This window comes from Macrobrachium nipponense, chromosome 44, assembly GCF_015104395.2.
Source record: "Macrobrachium nipponense isolate FS-2020 chromosome 44, ASM1510439v2, whole genome shotgun sequence".
In the NCBI taxonomy this organism is placed as follows: domain Eukaryota; kingdom Metazoa; phylum Arthropoda; class Malacostraca; order Decapoda; family Palaemonidae; genus Macrobrachium; species Macrobrachium nipponense.
In genome coordinates this window covers 34,335,746-34,341,069 of record NC_087221.1, presented here as the reverse complement: position 1 = coordinate 34,341,069, position 5,324 = coordinate 34,335,746, and the positions used below count along the sequence as shown (strand labels likewise).

The 5,324-nt window shown below is 38.5% G+C and overlaps 1 pseudogene; it reads right to left on the bottom strand.

Annotated features, from left to right (window-relative positions):
- Positions 1-521: 521 nt before the first annotated feature.
- On the bottom strand, positions 522-2,291 carry LOC135203962 (protein FAM200C-like; annotated as a pseudogene).
- Between the last annotated feature and the right edge of the window lie 3,033 nt (positions 2,292-5,324).

The following is a 5,324-nucleotide window of genomic DNA, read 5'->3' as shown; positions in this document are numbered from 1 at the left end:
CAGGACCAACGGCTTTGCGTAACTTCCGAACTTCGTCGAGAGTGAACTGCTATCAGCAGAAATGCACATCTCTAACCCCTCGCGGCCACCGAGGACACAGACCAAGACCATACCGATCACGCCACTGAAGCGCTGTGTGTTACTTACGTCTTGTTGCTAGCTGACTTTTGTATCTAGACATGGCAGAAAAGTATTTCTTCTGACTTACTCACGACGATCAAATTCTCCCAAACGACGTCCCGGATTGAAATTACTCTTTAGAGTCCAGTGGTTCTTAACCTTTTTCAGTGCCCGTACCCCTTGGTATCTCAGAAAATGTTCTCGTACCCCCATCCAATATAAATACCATACAAACATATGGAAAAGATTAGTGATACAAACCTTGCTGAGAAATTATTGGATTTTTTAATTACTGAACAAAGGTACTTTATTTCAAATGAAAAGTATCAATTAGTAGGATGTAATGAATGCAAATTATATCAGTAATTATGAGTAATGCTACATAATACACCAACACATTTTTAGTGGCTCTTTTGCTGTTGTTTCTCATTAATGATGATGTTCAAACGAAGTTCTTTCTTTGAAAGCGCCAGACGCACGTCATCACTTGCATCCAAACGATTTCGGGCTTTTGTTTTGATATGCAGGAGCGTTGAAAAACCTGCCTCGCAGAAGTATGTAGTTGCAAATGGTACGAGGACCTCCAAAGCTCTCCCTGGGAATGTTTGGAGTTGTGCACACCAAAACATATCCAGTTGCATTTTTTCAAACTCCATTCGGATTCTGTCATTGGTCTACAACTCCACAAGATCATCCTTCATCATATCATTATCATCCATGGAATCAAGGTTGAAAAGAAATGGATCCCGTATCCATCTTTGTGCCATATAACCTTCTTCAAGGCGAAATTACCCTTGGAAGGACTGAACCAGTTCTTGCAAATGTTCTCTTACTTCATTCAAAATGGGCAGCTCTTCTTCAGCACTAGCAGCCTCATCAAGAGAAAGGAAATTTGCAAAATTTCCACTTTCAATGCGCTTTATCCACACTGGAAGCTTCTTGGTGAGGGCAGATAACTTTTCTCTGGCAATTATCATATTCATCGCTGTTCCTTGCATAGAGACATTCAGTTCATTGAGGTGCGTGAATATATCTGCCAGATATTCCAGAGACAAGATGAACTCCCTGTTTTCAAAATGGTCAGCAATTTCACTGCCTTGATTTCTAAGAAGCTGCATAATTTCTTCATGAAGTTCAAAGACACGTGTAAGTAGTACTCTGCCACGGGAAAGCCATCTCACTTCTGTGTGGCAAAGAAGAACACTGCGCTCAGCTCCAATTTCTTCACAAAAAGATGCAAAAAGACGGTGATTCACTGCACGTCCTCAGATGAAATTTACAGCACGCACAACAACTGATAAAACAGTCTTTAATTTTTCTGGCAGTGTCTTTGTTGCAAGTGCATGACGATGCAACACACAGTGAGTGACAGTTACATGGGGAACCTCTTTTTTCACCAGGGTAGCAAAGCCTGATTTATTTCCAAGCATGACAGGGGCTCCATCAGTGCAAACTGAACCACACATGTTGAGAGTCATTCCATGTTCCAAGAAGAGCTCTTTCACAAGACTGAACACATCTGTTACTTTTGCAGTAGTTTTCAGAGGTTTACAAAATAAGAATTCATCCGCCACTTCTTTCTCTTTCACATACCGAACAAATGCCATCAACTGACAGCAAAAACTAACGTCAGTTGACTCATCCAGCTGAATACTCATTTTGACAGGACTAGCTTTCAGGTCTGTTATCACCTGCTGCAAGATATCTCGACTCATATCATTAATCCTTGAATGGATAACGTCATTTGACAGAGGTATCTGTTTAAACTTCTTTTCAGCTTCTGCCCCTAACACTATTTTTGCCATTTCTAATGCACAAGGTTTCACAAGCTCCTCTGCAATAGTGTGGGCTTTTTTCTTCTTTGCACACAAAAGTGCAACTTCATAGGATGCTTGTAACAGAGGTTTCTCAACTGGCACAAAACCTAACTTTGACAGGGTACCACTACGATCAAATCGTTCCCGCTTCAGCTCTTTAATTAAGTCATGTCCAGCATCTACGCCTCCATGCCGATTGTTGAAGTGCTCATTCAGTCTTGATGGTTTGAGATTTGCATTTGCAAATACTGTGTTGCAGAGTATGCACTGTGGTCGTTGAGTTCCATCTACCTCAGTCATACAGGTAAAACCGTAACGAATCTAGTCGTCGTTCCACTTACGTTTCTTAGACATGGTTACTACCTGGAAAAGTGCAGACCTGGATGCTATAACCATTATAAAATATTACATAATGTTTTAGTGTGGTATAACTGCAATATTGTAAAGAATAGATATATTGATAAAAGATATCCAATACTGAAGGTAGCGTTATGTGCATGAGGAGGAATTTGGTGGACTGTGTATTGTGTTGGTGATCATACGTTATTATACAACGGTTAAAGTTATATAATAACGTATCACTACCACCACAATACAGTCCATCGTATTCCTCCTCATGCACATAACAGTACCTTCAATATTACATCTTTATCAATATAGCTATTCTAGGCAATTTCACAATTATATTACATATATATATATATATATATATATATATATATATATATATATATATATATTGTGACAAATAAAATGATAACACAAAACATAACACTTCACAAACCAAATACCACACGCACCAGTAATTCACCTTAATACTATCAATCACTCGAGCACAATCAAATACAATGCAGACCCAATTCACACTGTTCACATCGACTCAACTACTCACAGCACAGTGCATGTGCAATACGTTTCTGTGTCACGTGAGTGATACGTCAGTGAGGACCCAGAACAAAAAGTTACTGATCTTTTAAAGCCAAGGATCAGAGCCAGGACCAGCGCCAACACGTACCGTACGGGATCTCAAGAAAACGTATATGAAACCATAGAAAACGTAAGAAAATTGTTTACAGCACTAACTAAAAAAAATTGAGACAATTATAGTAAGAGAAAAATTAAGAAAATATATGTTTTGCTTTCTCATGGTAAATATACGGTACCATTGCACTGGCTATCATGTCTCGTACCCCCAGGTTTAAGGTTTCGTGCCCCTTGGGGGTACAGGCAGAACCGTATATAGAGAGAGTTTAGCCATGGTCGGAACCACTTATTCAAAGTCACTGACTGAAGGGCGCCATCTTGCCTCTGACCGACTGCCCTGACACAGTCAGAGCCGTCACGCCACACGCACATCGCACACGGAAAAGCGTTTTATTAATTTTCGGTATATTACATATTTTACTCCTATGGTATGCTGTGTAGCAGTAGGCTGTTCCACACAGTATGGACAGGGTAAAAGGATGCACAGACTCCCTAGAAACCCAGAGAGACGACGGCAATGGGAGATTAAAGTGGAGCCAGAAAATTGGAAAGCACATGACAGATCTTATTTATGTTCGGTAAGTTCCAGATTTTTTCTCTTTACTTTTTATATGTGCAACATTTGCGTTTTTACTGTTAGTAATATAGCATATGACTATATAACATTTTTATGGCTGATATTCAGGCCTGTAGTTAACAATAATTTATTTTATCTTTAGGATCATTTGAGGATGATCAGTACGAATCGGGAAGAGCTGTTGGCCTTAAACGCCTTAAGTTATCTGCTGTTCCAAAAAAGTTTGTGTTCACAAAATCAAATGCTACATTAAGCAAACGGGCGTGGTCGTGCCTAGTGAAAGGCAATATCATTCATTTGAGTGACGACATGGTAAAACAGTTTGATTATCTATCAAAGGAGGTGACAGCTGAACATGTCAAAAGTTTGATATCTTTTCAGGAAGGTAGAGATCTGAAGCTTGAGTCAAAACTCTGAAACTCATGTAAATCCATCACATTTTGAGAAAATGAAAGTATCAGGCCCTTTAAGTTTCTTTGGCAATTCGGTAAAAGCAGGACTTCACTACTTGGTTCAACGCGAAGGATACAGTAAAGATTTACATCAGCTTGGTTCATTGGTTTGATAAATAAGTGGTTCGATTTAATGTCAAGTAGACATCCAATCATGGCACTAAGGAACGTCAGTGAATCCTGTTATAAGAAAGCTATACTGCATCTTGAGCAAGTTGTAAGGGTGTTTCATGTAGGTTAAAAGTGGAAGCCAGTTCAAACTGGAGTGATATTGTCTACCACTTCCATTCTTAGTCTCCAGAGCAATTATACTTGGCTAAAGGTCACAGATTTTTACTGACATCCAGATTTACTCAAGATTGTCTGGAAAACTTGTTTAGCTCTATAAGACTGAAAAACCCAGTGCCAACTGCCTTAGAATTTCTACAGTCTGAAACTGATATCAGTTGCACAATTTCCGAGATGCTCAAGTGCAAGTAATTATAATATAGATGATCGCGAGTTTCTAGCTGACTTTCTTAATAAGCCAAATGTTGAAACAAATGATGATGCTGAAAATGAAACAGAGGAACATGATTTTGACCAATTCTCAAGTGACAAATTGATGAATCAAGCTGGCTACTGCATAAAAAAAGTTAAAAAATCAAATAATCATTGCACGTTTTGTCTTCAGACAATAGAGAGCAACCAGTCAACACAGATCCTTCTCAAAGGTTGACTCAATTAAAATAATATAGAAAAAGCTGCCTAGTTTATAGCACAGATGCCTGCTTCAGTTTGTTTCAGAATGCAGAAAATATTTTTAGGACAAATGAAAAGAGTTTTGGAAACAAGAGCAAATTATTAGGACGATTAGTGCATTTGGCAAACAGTCAGACAAAAAATACAACCTTTCCTTCTTGTCATGACATTAAGGGTAGACTCCTGAAGTTTCTCATCACTTTAAGATTACATATGGTAAAAAACAAGAGAATATTCGTAAGGCTCGGTCATTAAAATCAAAAGGAAGTGAATTAGGGAGCAAGAGTATGATGATGAGAAAAGCTGTAATGAATGTGGGTAAACAGTGAATTTTGAAAACATGTATAATATTTCATAATACTTATGTATTTTAAAATTAAAACTGTAATAAAGTTATAAACTATCATGAGTGTTTTAATGAATATCTTAATGTTTTATAGAAACCTTAAGTTAACAATCAACAGCATATGATAAGAGAGAGAAAGGGAGAGCAGAGCTGAGACATCGCTCAGGTAAGTGAGCGCGGCTTAATAGGACAGGAGCAAGATGGTGCCCTGTCAAAAGGTTGGCCAAACTCACTCTATATACGGCTCTGGGTACAGGTACCCCAGGTTAAGAATGAGAACCACTTAG